The 20419-nt window shown below is 45.5% G+C and overlaps 1 pseudogene; it reads left to right on the top strand.

Moving 5' to 3' along the window:
* Positions 1-12816: 12816 nt before the first annotated feature.
* On the top strand, positions 12817-16300 carry LOC123039203 (NAC domain-containing protein 75-like; annotated as a pseudogene).
* The last annotated feature ends 4119 nt before the right edge of the window (positions 16301-20419 follow it).

The raw sequence follows: 20419 nt of genomic DNA on the forward strand, positions 1-20419 counted from the left end.
AAACTCACTCTAACGAATCACCCTCTCTAAGATTTGATCCACCACATGACTATGTTGAACATGGATACTATGATGAGGATGATGATAGTGACTTCGATCTTGATGATGCAATGAGACATTTTGGTCTTATGGCAAATCTTCGGGGATATATGTCAGAAGGAAAGGAATGGGTTCTTGATAGTGGATGTACCGATCACAAGACCGGAGATAAAGACATGTTTTGTGAGCTTGCTGAAAACGATAGTCCTCGAAAGTATGTCACTTTCGGTGACAACTCAAAGGGTAAGGTGGTTGGCCTCGGTAAGGTGGCCATATCACATGATAGCTCCATACAAAATGTCATGCTCGTTGAATCTCTTGGCTACAACTTACTTTCAGTATCTAGGCTTGCTGATTTTAGTTTCAATGTCCTATTTACTGAAGTAGATTGCCAAGTGTTTCGTCGAGATAATCATAAAATGGTCTTTACCGGTGTGCGTAGAGGGGATCTATACATTGTTGATTTCACTAAAAAGGCTCAACCTAAAACTTGCTTCATTGCTAAAACCTCAAAAGGTTGGTTATGGCATAGACGACTAGGTCACGTTCGTATGAGAAACCTTGACAAGCTTATTAAAGGGAATCTTATCCTTGGTGTTAATGATATCATATTTGATAAGGATAGACTTTGAAGTGCTTGTCAAGCAGGTAAACAGGTTCGAGGAAGGCATCCCGTGAAGAACATCATGACCACAAGAAGGGCACTCGAGCTACTTCACATGGATCTTTTTGGTCCCAACTCTTACAAGAGTCTCGGTGGAAATTCTTTTGGTCTAGTTATAGTTGATGATTTTTCAAGATTTACGTGGGTGTTCTTTCTCGATGATAAATCGCAGGTCCAAAAGATCTTCATAAACTTCGCTAGGAAGGCCCAAAATCAATTTGAAGTGAAGATCAAGGAGGTTCGCAGTGACAACGGAACGGAGTTCAAGAATGCAAATGTGGACACCTTTCTTGACGAAGAAGGGATTTCACACAAGTTCTCGGCTACGTACACACCTCAACAAAATGGAGTTGTTGAGAGGAAGAACCGGACGCTCATCGAAATGGCTAGAACGATGCTTGATGAGTACAAGACACCGAAGCACTTTTGGGCAGAAGCGATTGAGACAGCTTGTCATGCAACAAATCGCTTGTATCTTCACAAGCTACTCGGCAAGACGGCATACGAGCTCCTCACCGGTAACAAACCCCAAGTTGGATACTTTCGAGTATTTGGCTCAAAGTGCTACATTCTTGATAAGCATTGTCGTTCTAAATTTGCTCCTAAGTCTCATTAAGGTTTCCTACTAGGTTGTGGCTCAAACTCTCACACTTACTGTGTCTACAAAAATTTCACCCGAAAGGTTGAAGAGATGGTAGATGTGAAGTTTGATGAATCTAACGGCTCGCAAGTAGAGCAATTGCCAATTGATGTAGGAGACAAAGATCCTACGGGAGCAATCCAAGACTTGTCTATTGGCATGGTTCGTCCAACGGAGGTGAAGGAGAGTACCTCGTCCGTCCAAGTGGAAGCTTCTACTTCACGACAAGGTGAACCAAGAGTTGATACAGAAGCATCCACAAGTGGGACACACCAAGATGAAGAAAACGAGGAAGTGCATCAGGATGAACGTCAACAGCCTCCTCCACCACGACAAGAGAACGACAACGCCAACAATGAAGAAGGCCAAGAAGAACAAGATGAAGAAGAAGTTTAACCAAGAACCAAGCAAACGCTTTCACAAGTTCTAGAAAGAATTGCTCAAGACCATCCCATCGAGCAAATCTACAATGACATTCAAACCGGGAGAATCACTCGCTCTAAAACTAGTTTAGCTAACTTTTGTGAAAACTATTCTTTCATCTCTAGCATTGAACCTATGAAGGTTGAAGAAGCATTGGAAGATCCGGATTGGATAAATGCTATGCATGAAGAGCTACACAACTTTGAGAGGAACCAAGTTTGGACATTGGTTGAGAAGCCCGACAACAACCACAACATCATCGGTACCAAATGGGTGTTTTGCAACAAGCAAGATGAAGATGGACAAGTAGTTTGCAACAAAGCACGTCTCGTCGCCCAAGGCTACACACAAGTCGAAGTGTTTTGCAGGTTAAGAGGAGAATTGAACATCATTTATGCTTCAAACTTGGAGTAGAAACTCCATTGGATACATGCAAGACATGAGCTTATGACTAATCCTTGATATTTCTCTTATGATGGAAATCTTGTGTCTTGGATCTATTTGTATCTTGCGTGTTATCTAACCCATGTAGGTACTTGGATGAATCTAATTCCATGAGGTTGTAACCTACTCATATCTTGAGCAATCTCTACATCACCAAGTCTCTACACAAAGGTGGTTGAAGACACGGAAGCACGAAACCATTCAAACATATCCTTTGACAAATTCTATGTTGAGCCTCATGATTGTCATTTTTGGATACACAAGTGCTCTTCCTTGCAAAAACTAACCCATGTAGGTAGATGGACTCAAATTCCAAGTGGTGCTCCAAATTCTTGATGAGCTACATCAACCTTGAGTAACCCACACAAGTTCAACTACATGGACAACACCACTAACCAAGGTATGTTATTCCATCTTAGAGAAGCTTTACTCCGAGTCATGAGCTAAATCCACTCGACAAGATGTGAATACATCAAGATGCTTAAACGGCAACCCCGTTTTGATCTTAAACGATGAGTATGACCTATGATCAAGTGATCTCACTTGACTCCTAAGTCAATATACTCTAACACAGGTGACTTTGTCGCCGACCATCTCTAGATGAAGTTCTCTTATGTTCTTTTCTATGTTTTTGCATTTGTCTCATGCATATTTGTTTCCCCTTTTCAAAAAAAAACTTCATCTAGATTTTTTTCTATTTGCTCTGCATTTTCTGCATCCAATTCATTGCATATCATTCAGTAAATTCCTTGCAAATCTTTGTGAGATCCTATTAGTCTAGTGAGCTGAGGTGACAACTGTTTTTTCTGCGATGAACTCGGTTTCACCGATTTGTTGTTTTCAGTCCAACCGAATCCTTTCGGTACCACCAAAGCATACCACTCGGTGCCACCGATTTCACAACAGGAAAAATAGCTTGCCACTTATTCTGTGTTTCTTCTGATCCAACTCCACTCAATGAATCTTGTCCTCTACAAGAATCACATTTTTATAATTGCTATGTGCTATGACTCAAGGATCAAACCCTTCTTGGAAATTGAGGTCAAAGGGGGAGAGAGAGATCACATCAAAGCTTATCATTTAGAGAGACCACATTAGAAAAAGAGAGTATATCACCTCCTCAGGGGGAGAAAGAGATCTCCAGGGGGAGAGAATACTCAAGTAGAAAGTATTTCTCAAGGATCCCAAATGCTTGGTGTTCAAGAGGAGAGATTCCACATGTCTTCTTGAGGGGAAAGACATGTTCATATGTGCTTATTTGCATTAGCTTGCATTAGCTCTGTTCATTTATATCTTTCAGCTCTGATTTTCTGTTCCCTATCTTCTCCCAGTATCCCATGCTAGATTCAGGGGGAGCAAGACATCTAAGGGAAAGAAATCATTTAAATTCATTACATATCTTTACTCTTGGGGACATGTCTAATCCAATGTGGTACTTAGTACTCACTCTCTACATGTCATCCCAGTCTTGGTATTCTTGTGGTTTCTTCTGTTTGCTCTAGCTAGTAGATGTACCTATGTTATCTAACCTTGTTTTCGCAGGTTCATTCCATCCTAAGCCAACTCAAGACTACAAGGTAAGTATATGCATCACAATCATGTGTATGAGGGATTCTTGTTGTTGTACATATTGTTTGCAAGAAGGACCCATGGGCATGAAGGTATTTTCTTTAATATTCTTTGCTCTGATGCATATCGCCAAGATACATGTAACACATTGCCTGCTCTATCATGGTTATGCTCTCACATGCTTCTATATTCCATAGTCACATGATTGCATACATGTAGGGGGAGCCTATGCTTGTTACATGTCTTTCCAAAGCTTTACTTGCTATTCTTTATATCTTTATATAAAGCTTTGATGTATGTTGTCATCAATTACCAAAAAGGGGGAGATTGAAAGCACAAGTGCTCCCTAGGTGGTTTTGGTAATTAATGTCAACATATCTCTTGTTGGACTAACACTGTTATCTAGTATGTTTCAGATAAGTTCAACAATGGAGTGGCATGGACTAAAAGACGTGGGAACTCCTTCAAGATGCTCAGGACAAAGGATTGGCTCAAGCTTAAAGCTCAAGACTCTTCATTTTATATTTTAGTGATCCAAGATCACATTGAGTCTATAGGAAAAGCCAATACTATCAAGAAGGGATGAGGTGTTGCTTAATGAGTGTCTTGCTCCACAGTGCTTAGTGATATGATCCAAAACCCTCAACTACTTTCCCACTTCCCCACATATGACCTAAACCTAAAGTCAAACTCGGCCATACCGATTCTTTCTATCTGGTGCCACCGAGTTCAGATGTCATAGCCACTGCCACAAACCCTAGACAAATCGGTCTCACCGATAGGCATCTCGGTCTCACCGAGATGGGATTGTAACCTCTCTATGTATGTCCATTACCAAAATCGGTCTCACCGAGTTTGAGCAATCGGTACTACCGAGATTACAATGCAAACTTCCTGGTTGACTCATTACCAAAATCGGTCCTACCGAGTTTGTGTAATCATCCAACCGAGTTTGCCTGACCAACTCTCTGGTTAGCTAATTACCAAAATCGGTTCACCGAGTTTGTGTAATCGGTCCCACTGAGATTATGTTATGCCCTAACCCTAACCATATCGGTCCTATCAAGTTGCATATCTGTCCCACCGAAAATCCTAATGGTCACTAGATTTACTAAATCGGTCCGACCGAGTTTCTAAATTCGGTCCCACCGAGTTTGGTAAATTGTGTGTAATGGTTAGATTTTGTGTGGAGGCTATATATACCCCTCCACCTCCTCTTCATTCGTGGAGAGAGCCATCAGACTGAACTTACACTTCCAGCATACATTTTCTGAGAGAGAACTACCTACTCATGTGTTGAGGCCAAGATATTCCATTCCTACCATATGAATCTTGATCTCTAGCCTTCCCCAAGTTGCTTTCCACTCAAATCTTCTTTCCACCAGATATAAATCCCATGAGAGAGAGTTGAGTGTTGGGGAGACTATCATTTGAAGCACAAGAGCAAGGAGTTCATCATCAACGCACCATTTGTTACTTCTTGAAGAGTGGTGTCTCCTAGATTGTCTAGGTGTCACTTGGGAGCCTCCGACAAGATTGTGGAGTTGAACCAAGGAGTTTGTAAGGACAAGGAGATCGCCTACTTCATGAAGATCTACCGCTAGTGAGGCAAGTCCTTCGTGGGAGATGACCATGGTGGGATACACAAGGTTGCTTCTTCATGGACCCTTCGTAGGTGGAGCCCTCCGTGGACTCGCGCAACCGTTACCCTTCGTGGGTTGAAGTCTCCACCAACGTGGATGTATGATAGCACCACCTATCGGAACCACGACAAAAACATCTGTGTCTCCAATTGCGTTTGAATCCTCCAAAACCCTTCCCTTTACATTCTTGCAAGTTGCATGCTTTACTTTCCGCTGCTCATACACTCTTTGCATGCTTTCTTGCTATATGTTGTGACTGTTAAACTTGTGCCTAAACTCCACTTAAACTTAAAGAAGTTAAAAACTGCAACTTTGGTACTTAGTGTCTAATCACCCCCCTCTAGACACCTCTTCTCAAGGTCCTATAGGTGCCCATCACGGGGCTATAGACGTTGTGGAAGGCGCAGAACAGCCGCTTACCTTGGATGACTCGGGGTGGTCACAACCGCGCTTGGTCTCTGGTTCCGCCGCAAGCACGGCTGGCCCCTTGCGCTATGTGTCATTGGTTTCGGAATTCTTGTCTTCTGGATCGGCATTAGGGAGCTGGAGGAGGGAGAGGTGTGCAGAGGTCCTCATGGATGTCGAGCTCTTCCTTCATCTTGACATCATGGACGCCATTAGTGAACACAGAGATGATGGCTTCGTCCGACACCTTGGGGATCTTGAGGCAGACGTTGTTGAAGCGCTGGATATATTTATGCAGGGTCTCTCCAGGTTGCTGGTTGACGCGACACAGGTCGCCCGCAGCTGGCGGACGGTCGCGAGTGCCCTAGAAGTTGGCGATGAAGCGGCTGCGCATCTCCTCTCTGGAAGAAACCGACCCCTCGGTCAGGTTCAGGAGCCAAGAACGCGCGCAATCCTTGAGGGCTATTGGGAACCAGTTTTCTATGATCTTCTCGTGGCCATTGGCCGCCTCGATGCTTAGCTCGTAGAGCTGTAGGAACTCAGCAGGGTTTGCGGTGCCATCGTAGCATGGGGGCAGGTCAGGCTTGAATGTGCTTGGCCAGACGACGTTGCGGAGCCCTATGGTGAACGCTCGGCATCCTGTCGTGGCCACCAGAGGTCGTCAAGGAGGTGGAACATAGTCTTGGTGCACGCGCACCACCACCTCCTATGGCGGCTCACAAGCCTGGTGTTGGGGCGTTGGAACCACGTGCACTTCTCCTTGGGGGCGCTGAACCACCTAGCAGCTCACATCGTCCCGAGCTGGTGCCGGGTGATGCGTTTTGCGCGGTGGAGCCAGACGCCTTGGCTCAACGATGGCGCCCCGGAGGAGGGGCCCCGTGCGCGACGTTGCCCGCTGCAGGTGGTTGCTGAGGCAGTGAGCGATCCGGCCCGTCGGAGCCCCCGTGCGCGATGCTGATGAGTTCGGCGATGCGCTCGAGCCACTCCTCGTAGAGGTCACCCACGGGACGGTAGCGAAGGAGCTCCCACGCCATGAGCAGAGCGGCATGCGAGTCCACCTGGCCGCAGCGCGTGGGAGATGACGAAGCTTCTGGGGTGAGCGACGGAGTAGCGGTGCGGCCATCACGGTGTACCGACGGGTGCAGTGATGAAGCTTGTTGCTTGTGGCCGGCAGGGCCTGTGGCGGCCTTGGCCACCGGAGAAGGAGCACGGCGGGCGCACTCATCACCCGCCGGAGCCATCTGAGCGACGCGAGCGGCGACCGCAGCCGACGCTCAGCGCGAGCCCTGCGCGTCGGCCATGGAGATATCAGAGTAGAGATGGGCCGAACGACGGAGGAGAGGATCCGACGGACCCCTACCTGGCGCGCCAAATGTCGGATTTCAGGATCCGGCAACCCGTGAGAGGTTCAAACACTGGGGTGTGTGTAGAGATCTCAACTTGCCTAGCCTGCCTGCTCGTGGTCCTCCCTAGCCTAGCACGAAGAGCTCACAGAGACACAAAGACACACACATTTATACTAGTTCGGGCCACCATTGTGGTGTAATACCCTACTCTAGTGTGGTGTGGTGGATTTCCTCGAGGGGCTATGGATGAACTAGTATAGGGACGAACAAGCCTCAGGAGGTGAGGTGTTCTTCAGCTGGTGTGTTGCTTTCGAGGGAATCGATCCCCCTCTATGGTGGTAGCTAAGCCCTATATATAGTGCCCTGGTCCTCCTCCCAAATATGAGTGAAAAGGGATTCCACAACGGCGGGATTTGAAAGGGTACAAGCAGTACAGTCTATCCCGACAAAACTAGTCTTTGCCTGTGAAAAGCCTCTAGCCGTGACGCTGGGGTGGGCTCGGTGATGACCTCCGTCCTGCCGTCCTAGTGGTCTTGGTATTGTTGCACCAGAATGGAAACCTTTGGCTGATTCCTCGAGACTCCGCACCTGTGGCTTGCCTTCCTTGCACCGAAGAGGAAACTTGTGCTCTGCGCCCGCCTGCCGCCCGCCTTGCCTTGGTCGTCATGGCTCACGTCAGTTGAACCTCATGAGGTGTCTGCATAGATCTCTCAGCCCCTCAGGAGCCCTCCTGAGGAGGCCAACTCCTTCGGGGGTCTCGACGTCGTCCGCCTGGCGAGGCTTGGGCCCTCACGAGGGTCTTGATGTGTTTTTGTTGAAGTTAGGCCATGCCAGGCCGTTGATGGGGCCACGTGATGGGCCACAGGCAGGCAGGACTGTATACCCCCAAGTCCAGGATGCCGATAGTCACTATATAGTTTTGCGGTGATTATATTGTCACCAGCTCACCGTAGAGCACCGTATTGCACCCTGCTGACCGGCCACATAGTGGGCGTGGCACTTTGTTGACTTGCTAATTGGCCCCTGGTTTGTGGGTCTCACATGTCAGTTGGTAGAGCAAAGAAATCAGTTAAACAAAAGTTTACACAGGTGCGATAGGAGTCCAACCCTTGCGCGCAAACCACTTTGGCTGTGTATGTGAGTGCTTGCACCTGTACTCCCTCGGTCCGTGAAAAACTGTACATCTAGCATTAGAATTTTTTCCAACAAAGAGTGTACATCTACACTTCCAATGCACTTAGCCTTTAATCTAATCAGTATTTATTGACAAATGCAGCAATTCATGCTCTAGCTATAGACAGCCTCTCTATCCTTAATTACAACATGCAACAACCTTCATTTAATCTTCTTCTCTCGGTGGTCTCATGCACACATAAGTCTGCTACTTTTGGGCATTAATTATTCCATGAAGTTCCGGTTCCTCTTGGTCAATGAGTAGGTTGAGCACTTGAGCATGAGTGTGTGTGTTGCGTCATGTGCTGTGTGCCGCATGGATGTGTGAGTGTTGCGTGTGTGCATGTGTACGCATGAGTGTTGCATGCGTGCATGAGCCTTCTACTCCCTTCCATTGACATGTTCATATTTCAAGCTTCATTAAAACATTGCATGCAAGAATTAAGAGAAAACTCACCAATGCGTGTGCAAGTTCTGGTCTTTTGTTCTTCACACACGCATTCCATTTAATACGTTTGTAAACACAATTTTCTTGAGGAAAACGAGCCCATTATTGAGTACTTTTGGAAAAAAATCTTCGGGCACTCATCATTTACTACTACCTTGGTTGATGATTTTTTATTGACCTGTATATAAACCTCCATCCTGGTTTATTGGTCCCCTTCGTATTTAGTGTAAAATTTTGACCGTAAATTTAATTAACAAAGTGTCAATGCATGTCATTAAAAACTATACCATTAAAAACTATGTTCAAATACAAATCCACTGATATGATTTTTGGTGACATGCATTAACATTTTATTAGTTAAATAGATGGCAAAGTTTGACCCAAGATACTAGTAGTACTCCTACATTATTGGCGCCGGGTGCCTTGGCCAATGTTTCTTGTTGTTGGACATGATGAAAGTAGAGGCATAGGATACTATAGATAAGAAGTCTTGACAATCCATTATTACCCATCTTGGTCAGAGAGAACTATTCAACTAGTCTTCATAGTGAGGTGAAAATACACATTGCAGCAAATGGGACACTTAATTAATAATCTAAGCCAGCGTGTTGGTGTTACTAAATCAGCCTTACCCTCTAATGCCATCATGTTTTCAAGTGGAGCACGCTTCCGCAAATATGCCTACGCACCTCTATCTTCCATTAACTGGCATACAGGCCCTCTTGAGGTAGACCCATATGTCATGGGCTTAACTATTTACACTTCGAAGGATGGCATATCCTGGTAGTAGTACTAGTAGAATTGAGATATAATGCACTTTCTTGCACGTCTTTCCCTCTTCTTCCTCCTCTCTTCTTCTTTCTCCTCTCTTCTCCATTGTCGGATGCACACCATTTCCCCTCGCTCACTGCTCGCCCGCCCATGCCATCTTCCTCGATAGCTCACGCGTACCATATCCCTCCGCTCACTTCTCGTCCACACACGCCATCTTCTTTGCTTGCCCGACCAAATCCACTTTTCCGCTCGCTTGTAGGCACCAAAAACCCCAATCACTCAGCGACCTAAAAACGCTATGGAAGAACCGACTGACACGCAGAGCCGCTATTGGAATTCCCTCCCCGATGTTCTCTGGGAGGAAATCTGCAATCGTATGGACCTGCTCAGCATCGTGCGTCTAGCCGCATGCTCGGTGTCTACGTACTGTGTACTCATCCACAATTGGCCGGCCCTTTTCAAGACAACCTGCTTGCTGATGCCCGATCCTCGCAGGTGGCCCAAACACCAACTTTATGATCCTACGGAGGTTGCCGCCGTGCCCCTCGACATGCTACCACTACCCGCCCACCTGTGCTTCATGCGCGACCACTACTGGGTGGGCATGAAGGCCAACTGGATCGTCCTCATCCACCAATTCGGTAGTCCATGGCTTCTTGTGGATATCTACACCCAGTGAGATATCACCCTTACATCATTGCATACCGCCGGCATTGAGCCTCGTGGCTCGCTGGACACTCCTGCCTACTATGCACGAGAAGCGTTGAGCTTTTGGTACGACCTCCGTTTGCTGAAGGTTGTAGTCTGCAAAGTGCCCACACCATCAGAAGACTACATGGATTATAGCCTCATTACGTTGTTAAACATGGGATTAGTCTATCTGGAATTTTTTCACTATACATGGTTATGGATAATCATCAATCCTGTTGACCCTCCATTTCTGTCTGATGTTATAGTGCACGACGACATCATTTACGTGGTCGACACACAGATTGGCTGCATATAGTGGTGGAATCTATTGTCATGTAATTGTTCTATCTCATCTCATCTTTACCTTATGAATACGACCGCCAGTTCATTGTTAGAAATTTAGAATAGATAGTGTGTCTCTAACCACATCATTGTTATATGTTCCTTTCATTTCCTAGATTTTCATGACCACACATGTTATTGTTAGAGCTAATATGAGAACAATTGGCACCTCATGATCGTTAGAATAGATATTATGAGTATAACCGCATGATTTCTATATGTTAATCTCATTTCCAAGATTTTTATATCCACGCATTTTATTGTTATAGTTGATGTGAGAACAGTAGTAACTGCTATGGTAGAATATGAGTTGGCCCTGGCATAGTTGTTTTCCTCTCATTTTTACATGATGTTTGAACCATGACATATTGCTAGAATATAAAACCATTGGCTTATTTTTTTAAACTTGGGGTATGACTATGACCACGGCACTGCAATTCTCTGGCTATGATCTGTGTCACTGTTATAATAATCTTAATTCCACACATACTCTGAACATGGTTGTATATGTTTATACTTTTCGTCTCCAATTTGATTTGTTGAAGCAGACGCAAATGAGATGGCCTTCATAATTCCAGGACCTGGAAATATACAAGTCAATGGGTGGTGGTTTATCGCTCATTCAACTAACGATGGTCATTTGATGCTCATTCACACGTACCAAACCATTTCATCAAACCACATGCAGTACAATGCCTGGGGTGTTCGTGACTGTGATGGCTATGGCTACTTCGTGTTCGAGAAAGATCCCAACTCGGTTGGGCTAGGCGTATTCAACTAGAGGCAAGTTTACAACCTCGGAAACCACTCCATGTTCCTCGAACTCATCTATCCGATCTTCCAACCAATCATCGGTGATGATTACCGTGCTATGCAACTTCAATTCGCTAGGGGAACTGTGTTTACACGTCATACCATGGGTTTCATGAATCACCATCCAGAGATTCGTCGACACAGCTTGTTGCCAGACGATATTCGGTGTGTGAAAGGCATCAAGCTTCCAAGCGGTGAATGGCTTTTGCAAACCCGACATGTGGCGATGTGGTTCATGCCAACAACAAATATGCACAACTCTATTTGTAGTGATATCTAGACTGAGCCATGTATCCAGTTGTTGTAGCATGACCCTATTTTCTTCGATATTATCTACTGTAGTTCGATTGAAGGATAGATACCTTTCTTGGATCAAGTGCATCCTAACTCACCTGCGTAGCATGTACTGATAATGATGACGGAGATGTTGTGAAGAAGCCATATATATCAATTAGGCTTGAAGTGCGTACTTGTTGGTGAAAGTGTTGTCCAATGGGAATTATAGTTTGTATAACTCATGTTGCCTACAAAGTCTGTGGCACAGCCTTGTAACTTCATTACTCCATTTCTAAATTTGTACTAGTACTAGTAGTCATGTATATTGCATATTGCGCTACTCGTACTACTACCTCTCTCCTGGTTTATTGGTCCCCTTCATAATTTGTTTCAAATTTTGACCATAAATTTAACTAACTAAATGTTAATGCATGTCACAAAAAATTATATCGTTGGACCCATATTTTAACATAGTTTCCAATGGTATAATTTTCCGTGACATGCATTGACATTTTGTTAGTTAAACCTATGGTTAAAATGTGACACTAAATACAAATAGTAAGTAGTAAAGTAGTACTAGTATACATCGATCAAATTATTCATCATGTCCTCACATTGAATTGACGTGAGAACACGCTGCGCATGAGGTGACACAAGGGTCCCGGCGGTGTGTTCGGTTCACCAAAGTGAGCCTCACCCCTCTCGTAGTACAACAACACTCTCCCATTCTCTAGAAAATCACTCGCCATTCTCTCCTTGTCTCCCCACCTCCCAGCCGCCGCCATGTTCCGATCCATTTGGTACAATGAACAATGAGCTATTAGAGTTGCTATACTTCATTGCAAATAGTCAAAAGGAAGACGCTGAAAAAATTGATCACAACAAGGTTGTTCTTCAAGATAGCCGGATGAAGGAATGAACTAGAGAGGCCGCTCCTGTGAGTATTCATCCCGTTGCCCTATATGATGATTTCGATCTTTATGGGGGGGTTTTCAAGTCTTTAGAGTATGCACGTAGTAATGAAGCTGAGAGCCCAGTTTGTTCGGGTATTGTGGACTTCAGATTTGGAGTACCACTTATCTGTCGAAATCTTTCATCATTTACTTAAAATAGTTGATTGATCATACATGGAGTACCAATTAACTCGAATTAACCGATGCAAGTCTAGGAAGGATTGGCCGGTACTGCCGGCTTGCGTCAAGTTTGATCCCAAGGATCAAGAGTTGATTGAACACCTTGAGGCCAAAGTGAGTGCTGACAACGCAAGGTCTCACCCTCTCATCAATTTATTCATACCAAGCATCGACAACGAGTAGAGCATATGCTACACCCATCCTAAAAACTTCTAGGTGAGGCACCGATTGACCGTCTACTTGCACAAACATATTCCTTTGTTTATACCTCTATTTTTCTTTTTAGATGCAGACCTAGTGAAGCAATTACAATTTGACAGTTATTAAAAAGTGAAGCAAGTGACTGCAACATGCGAACGATGTTATGAAAATGCCAACTATGTACCCTAAAACTTGTATTCGCCAATACTATCGGTATCACACTGAGTGGCCTAAGCAAGCATTTCTACCAGCGCAACTCCAGGGCATTCAAAAGGGGAACACGGACGCATCGCGAGATACAGTTGGAGTATGGCATGCACATGATGTGGCATAAGACCGGCAACACCTTGTCGATGATGGTCAACAACCGGCAGATGGGCAACAAAAAGGTTTTGGTGTTGCACACCAACAAGAACTTCGACCAACAGAGGACCAACTAGGTGATGCACCAGTTACACCTAGGGGACCTGGAGCAAGAGAAGGAGCGGGAGCTGGCCATCTACAAGATTTTTGTAACACCCACGATGCGGCTATATCTCCCACGTGTCGAAGCACGACTTAGAGGCATAACCGCATGGTGGTTTTGTCGCAAGAAGGGTCATCTTCACACAATCCCATGTAATGAACAAGAATGGGATAAAGAGAGTTGGCTTACAATCGCCACTTCACACAATACATAATTCAAGATCATACATCATTCAAAATACACTCATAGACCGGCTACGGTCAAGTTCAAATGAAAAGAAGACAACCCCAAATGCTAGATCCCCGATCGTCCCGACTGGGCTCCACTACTGATCATCTGGAAACGATACATAGTAACGACCAAGGGCCTCATCAAATTCCCTCTTCAGCTCAGTTGCGCCATCTGCGCCAGTATCCTCGGCACCTGCATCTGTTTTGGTAGAATCTGTGAGCCACGGGGACTCAACAATCTCACCCCCTCGAGATCAAGACTATTTAAGCTCATAGGTAGGTAAGGGGTAATATGGTGGAGCTGCGGCAAGCACTAAGCATATATGGTGGCTAACATACGCAAGTGAGGGCGAGAAGAGAAGCAACGCATCGGTCGAGAAGCTAGAAGTGATCAAGAAGTGATCCTGAAACTACTTACGTCAAGCATAACTCAAACCGTGTTCATTTCCCGGACTCCGCCGAGAAGAGACCATCACGGCTACACACGCGGTTGATGCATTTTAAAGAGGTCAAGTGTCAAGTTATCTACAACTGGACATTAACAAATTCCCATCTGCCTCATAACCGCGGGCACAACTTTCCGAAGATTATATACCCTGCAGGGGTGTCCCAACTCAGCCCATCACAAGCTCTCACGGTCAACGAAGGATAAACCTTCTCCCGGGAAGACCCGATCAGTCTTGGAATCCCGGTTCGCAAAACATTTCGACAATGGTAAAATAAGACCAGCAAAGCCGCCCGAAGTGCCGACAAATCCCGATAGGAGCTGCACATATCTCGTTCTCAGGGCACACCGGATGAGCCAGACGTCGGGTTGGCATAGACCCTGGTTGCCCAAGGGACGCCGGACATCGCTTAGGTTGGACCAACACTCGAAGGAGCACTGGCCCGGGGGGTAAATAAAGATGACCCTTGGGCTCGCGAAAACCCAAGGGAAAAGGGCTTAGGTGGCAAATGGTAAAACCAAGTTTGGGCCTTGCTGAGGAGTTTTATTCAAAGCGAACTGTCGAGGGGGTCCCATAAATCACCCAACCGTGTAAGGAACGCAAAATCAAGGAACATAACACCGGTATGACGGAAACTAGGGCGGCAAGAGTGGAACAAGTCACCAAGCATAAGGCCGAGCCTTCCACCCTTTACCAAATATATAAGGTGCATTAATTTAAACAGGAGATATTGTGATATCCCAAAATATCCATGTTCCGACCAGGAACAAACTTCATCTTCACCTGCAACTAACAATGCTATAAGTGGGGCTGAGAAAAGCGGTGACATAGCCAATCAGCGGTTGCTAGGACAGGTTGGTTAGAGGTTTGACATGGAAATAGGGAGGCATGGAAAACAATGGCAGGTAGAGCTAACATAGCGATAGAGCGAGTACTAGCAAGCAAAGATAGAAGTGATATTGGAGGTATGGTCATCTTGCCTGCAAAGTTCTCAGAGTTGTCGAAGGCTTGATCCTCGTAAGCGTTCTCAACAGGTTCCTCGTGCACGTACTCGTCTCCCGGCTCTACCCAAAGCAAGAACACAAGCAAAGGAACCACAATAAATCACGGTGCAATGCACAAGCAACATGATGCAATACATGTCATGATATGCGAGATGTGATATGCAATGCATATGCGTGCTTCGGGAGGAAAAAGGATGAACAAGGCATCAACTTGGCAAACCAAGTATGCCGCTGGAAAGATGAGATGATTTCGGTTGAAATCGATATAAAGATCACCGGGAACGGATGCACGGTTTGCAAATGGCAAGCAAGACAAGAATGACACAAAGCTGCGATTAACAGCACGATGCTACTTAGCATGCAACAAGAAACTATGCTGCAGCACCCCAACATAAAAACAAAACATATGGCAGTGATCTACAGGAGATTCTTAACAAAAGAGGAACACTGAGCTATGGCTAAATCACATCATAACAGGTTCAAACAAGAATGGAGAAAGTGCAAAAAAATATCAGGTTGGACATGGCATAAACAGCATCATGAAGCAATGTTCAGAGCAAGTTATCAACATGCTACAGGAACTTATAATAGCAAAACAAGGCATGGCATGAATCTACTCAAAGCATAGATCAAAAGTCCCTTACTGACCATAACCCAAAAAGGATCAGAAAATATGATGGCACCCATGTTAACATAGCAAGTTTTTATTAACAGTTTCAGACTTTGTGAAATTTCAGGACATGGAAAAACAGATTCATGTTGGCATGTTAACAAGCTTGATTAACTTCATACATAGCATATCATGGCATGAAATAAATCTAGCATGGAGTAGGCATGAAAATGAAGCTAACCCTGTGCCAAACAACCTCATAGCATCTTTGAAATAAATCACACAAAAATGCCAAAACACCACCATGATGTAAAATGGCATGTATACAAACTTGCTTGAATGCAGAAAATAATGCCACCACTGGATTGGTGGGATTTTTCTACCCCAAAAACATATATAATATGTTGGGGTTGCTGTAGAAAAATATTCACAAGTGCATTAAGTTAAAACCTGCCTAAAATGGCTATTGACAGAACTGGCAGTATTCCAGAAATGAAATGTCCAGATTTGGACTTGCCTGAAATGGAAAGAGAGGGCTATCCAGAAATGGAAAGCGCGGGGATAAGGGGAAAAAATAGAAGGAGGAGGGCGCTGAGAGGCTGACTGGTGGGACCCTTCTGTCATAGATACTACTGTTAAATATCAACAGAGGAAATAAAAAGGGGCGCGCCTGGGATTCGAACCCAGGTCGCTGCAGTGGGCGCGTGGGGTGCAAACCAGCTCTGCTAGGATAGGTTGTTGGTTGGGAAGGGGCTCTGACCTACTTGACCAAGCCACTTGGCCCTGACTTCTTCTTCTCCAAGACAGAGAAGAAAACGACGACAACGTCGGCGGCAGCAACGGCGACGGCGGGGCCTGGGTTGCGGCGGCGGGCATGCGGGATGTGCAAGGGAGTGCAGGTGTGGGGTGCGTGAGCAAACGCTCGAGCACGAGCTCGCGGAACGCAAGCCGTGTGTGTACATGGACGAGAGCGGGCAGAGGCAATGCACAAGCTTGCCGTGCTGCCATGGTGGCTGTGGCATGCGGGAATGGCGTGCGTGTGCGGTGCATGCATGCGGAGCTGAGCGCGCATGTGGGAACAGGGGAGAGTGCATGTGCACGTGTAGCGGCAGAACATGCGCAACTAAAACTACAGAGATCGACAGAGCACCGAGAGCACGGGAAAGATTGAATCGAAGCAACGCCTATGGTGATCTATTGACGACAGGAAGGAGCAGGGAGGAAGTTGGGTATACCTCCCACCCCAAGGATAAGTATATGATGACGGAGTCGAGCCTGCGGCGACGCAGACGAGCTCTGAACCCGGCGGGGCTGCTATCCGGGAAGAAGAGGAAGAAGACCGGTCAGAGAAGTCGTTCCAGAGGCTGTAGAGGTACGTGCGATGAGGTAGGATGAGAAGGGGAACTTGACGGTCTTCTCCGCGGCGTCCGAGGTGGTGGGAGGCGCGGCGAGCGTCTATCCCGAGCCGAAGCTCGAGCTCAACCAGAGCATGGTGGGCAGGGCGACGGCGTGGGCGCGTAGAGACTTACCTGGCGGCAGCGAGGGAAGGAGAGGAAGGGGATCGGTTGAGGGGAGACCCTAGGGCACCGGGGACAACTTTATAAGGGTCTAGGGATGAGCTCCGACCGTCAAATCATCTGGCGTGCCGACGTGTCTCCTCTGGATGTCCTGCCGTACAGGAGGACGATGCAACTGACGCTTGCAGGATAAAAGGGCTGCGGGAGGGCTGCTGGGCCGCGGATGGACTGATTGCTACTGGGCTGCGCTGCTGCTGGTGCTCTCTCTCTCCCTCTGACTCTTTCCCATTCCTTCGAACAGTAAATAAAAGAGCGAAAAGCATAGAAGGATTGGGGGGGGTTTCTGAGAGATATGAAAATATCCTCAGGATTCTGGAATTATTCTCAATTTGATAAAATTGAGTTGGGTATTTTTTTAGAGGTAAAAAAATACAACAAGTTTGAATATAGTTCAAGCTTGGAGCATTTTTGAACCTAACCAACACAACTTCAAATGAGCTGTAATTTGGCAGAGAGGCTAGGTACATAGTGTTAGAATATTGGGGAAAAGATGAATATTTATGGTGGAGGCAAAATGGCACTTGCAAAGAATGGAAGGAAAAGGAAGGAATGAGAAGTGATGGTGCAAGATTTATGCATTGAGCATGCCACAACATAATAGGTATGAGATCACAACATGCACATGATGAGGATGAATGCAAAATGACAAGAGGCACAAATGCAATATGGTAAGGTGAGCATGACAATGAAAAGAAAAAAACACCGAACCAAACAAGATGAGGCCAAACATGATAAAAACCCACAAGAATTGGATGAAGGTCAAGCTGATATATTGCCAGATTGGGACATGTTACATCTGGGGTGTTACAATTTTCTACCAGATGAACACTAGAGCCAGGACTAAAAAGATTATAAGTTAGTTTGGTATTGGTACTCACACTACCTGGTCATCTGCAAGTTGGTATTGTTGTTTAGGATATTTCGGTATGAACTTGGCATTCGATTCCAACCATCGAGGGTCGACGTGGATATAAAGCTGAATCATTTGTTTCGAAACGAATTTTCAGGCACCTGATTTTCATTTGATGGGTAGCATAAGCACCTGCCGTTCGAATTCCCAGTTCTCCAATTTTTTTACGTCTTCAAAGTACCCACGAGATCCATCTGGTTTCACATGACGATAGTTGGACGCGGCACGCCGGAACTGGGTTGTGGCATGCCAAGCCCAACTGCAAATTGTTAAAAGAGAGGAGCGATGGATTTGGGCCTTCCAGAACAGTTAAGTGTCGCGACCTCGATCACGTGAAGCGCCCCCCATGGACTAAAAAAGGGCTAGTTGGTTATTATTGGTTGAAATATGTAAAATATTCCATATTAAAATGAAATATGTAAAATGGAATGAATTTAGTCCGGTTTCACTGAAAACAATCCGATTTGCATGAAATTCATCTGTGGAACCAGAAGACGACTGTCCATACAAATCCTAACCGTACGAAACCAGCAGGTCCATGGCCGTACAGAAGATAGTGCATGCACTTATTATCACGATGGAAAAATAATGCTGACGTCTGAGACACCCATGAAATTTTCAACGTAGTCAATAAACAAGAGAATTCTGCAAGTACAGACCGATAACTGGGATCCAGCATGTATATTGTTTTTTCAGGTCAAGCAAGCTTCAACTGGGCTATAGACTACACAGGCTTGTTTTTGTTTTAACATGCCCAACCCATGAAGACAATGGGGCACAAAGATTCAGCAGGTATCAACTGGCCTCTGGCCCGCCAGCCTTAGTTAAATTTTCTATTAGCACATCTGCAGGAAGGTTTTTTACCGAAAACACATAGGCCAGTTCTATTTTCCTCTTGAAACGCCATGTCCTACTTCCGTTTTCTAATCTCTATGTATAGTTTTACTAGTTCATATACATGTATTATTATATTGAAAATACCTAAAGTTCCCTTTCAATCTTTATATCCTAATTTTTTTTGTTTTCCCTCCCAGCGCTGATTTTTTTACAACCGGTTTGCCCTAAAACTAACGCAATTGTCCCACATCTTATTAGCTTACAAAAATATAACTATATTTTATTTGGAAAATCAATAAGTTCTTAAAAAATAAATGTTTATCATTTCTGGATAAAAATAGTTCAGACTCCACCAAAATATGCAAAATTAGGTTAAACGTTTTGACCATGGTCCTGGGTAACAAAATGGGTTGTAATAAATTCCTTCAGAAATAGAAAATGGACCGCAAATTATTAAAAAAGAGCAAATGGGTTCTATGTTGTCTGCCATAGATTTGGAGGCTGACTTGTTAGCCTACTAAGTTCATGAATACACAAGGTTTCTCAAAAAAAAAGAAACTTAGTCAACAATCAAGAATCGACACTCCCAGCGTCAAACCGTTAGATGTCAATCCAACGACAATCATGCATCTTCAGTCTCTGATCCTCCTGCTCCAGCCGCCCAAACCAGCGTCAACAGAACCGCCTGCTCCCGCCTCTCATGGCCGGTTGTGCTGCCGGGAAGGCCTTCACAGCCCCGCCCTACTCGCATCCCTGGCCTGGTCATCGCTCTAGTCACCAACATCTCCTGTTATTCTCCAGTGATGGCAGCCTCGCACTCCAACCGAACTAGTAAAGCCTTGTACCCACTCCGCGTGGGAAACAACTTCCGAGTCTTCCTTGGTACCAGGTCATTCCCTTACTTGGCCTCGCCGTCGTCCACCGCCTTGGTGCTCTCAGCACAGCGTGGTCAATGAATGACATCCATCGGAACAGGATTGTACATCGAGAGGCTAGCAGCTGGGTCCATGGCCGCACACAAGGAAGTGCCTCCTTTTTCTGCGAGTAGGAAGTGCCTCCTTATTACGTGCAAAATAATGATTCCTCCACCTGACAGCGGGATTGACCGGAAGGGCCTCTATATTTCGCTAAAAAAACACCCCCCACTGACAGCTCGGATCCACCAGCTATATCTTCACACGCAAGGAAGTGCCTCCTTATTACGCACAAAAAAATGAATACCCCCGCTGCTAGGTGGGACCGACCATATTTGGAGGTTCACTTGTGGGACTACTAAGTTGACGCGGATGCATGGCTTTATCAACTTAGTCAATATA

Source organism: Triticum aestivum, chromosome 2B (assembly GCF_018294505.1).
Source record: "Triticum aestivum cultivar Chinese Spring chromosome 2B, IWGSC CS RefSeq v2.1, whole genome shotgun sequence".
NCBI lineage: Eukaryota > Viridiplantae > Streptophyta > Magnoliopsida > Poales > Poaceae > Triticum > Triticum aestivum.